This window comes from Ictalurus punctatus, chromosome 11, assembly GCF_001660625.3.
Source record: "Ictalurus punctatus breed USDA103 chromosome 11, Coco_2.0, whole genome shotgun sequence".
NCBI lineage: Eukaryota > Metazoa > Chordata > Actinopteri > Siluriformes > Ictaluridae > Ictalurus > Ictalurus punctatus.
Window position 1 is genome coordinate 1,603,194 of NC_030426.2, and position 609 is coordinate 1,603,802.

Sequence of the window (609 nt, forward strand, 5' to 3'; positions counted from 1 at the left end):
AGCAGATGCTGGAGACATGGAGGATCTGTTATAGTACTTGTGAGATGTACTCCAGCATGGGCTCCTGGGAGGAGTGTGGTTCCTGGCAGGAGATCAGTGGCACAAGGATGGTGAGGAGTTAGAACACTGGCTTTTACTTTGCTGAATATTTATTGAAACTCTGTATTCCAGAGGGATTGGAACTGGGTGAGATGACTCTGCAGTTTCCATGAAAGTAGATGTGGTCAAGACTGCAGGGGCTTGAAGATATGACTTGAGAAAGTAAGATAAGATATGGGACTTGAGCTTCTGCATCCAGGGGAAACCAAAGTTGATGAAAACATCATAGGAGGAAATGCTTCCACACTGCAGTTGCCCAGGTCAGTCTCTTAAGAGGTTAATGGGCCACTTTATGTTGTTTGGAAATTCAATTTATTCAAAGAAATATAGAGAGCTCTGAAGTAGAAAGCCTTTACACTGAATAATTGTTCAGATGAGTGATGAGCAGGGGAGTTGGGTGAGAGGGGTGGTTGTCACCATAGTTGGGATAGGTGCATAGTGGACAGTTGTGTGATTTTCACGTTGAGCATAGCTGTCTGATGTTGTTGTTGTTGCCCCACTAGTTGGGCT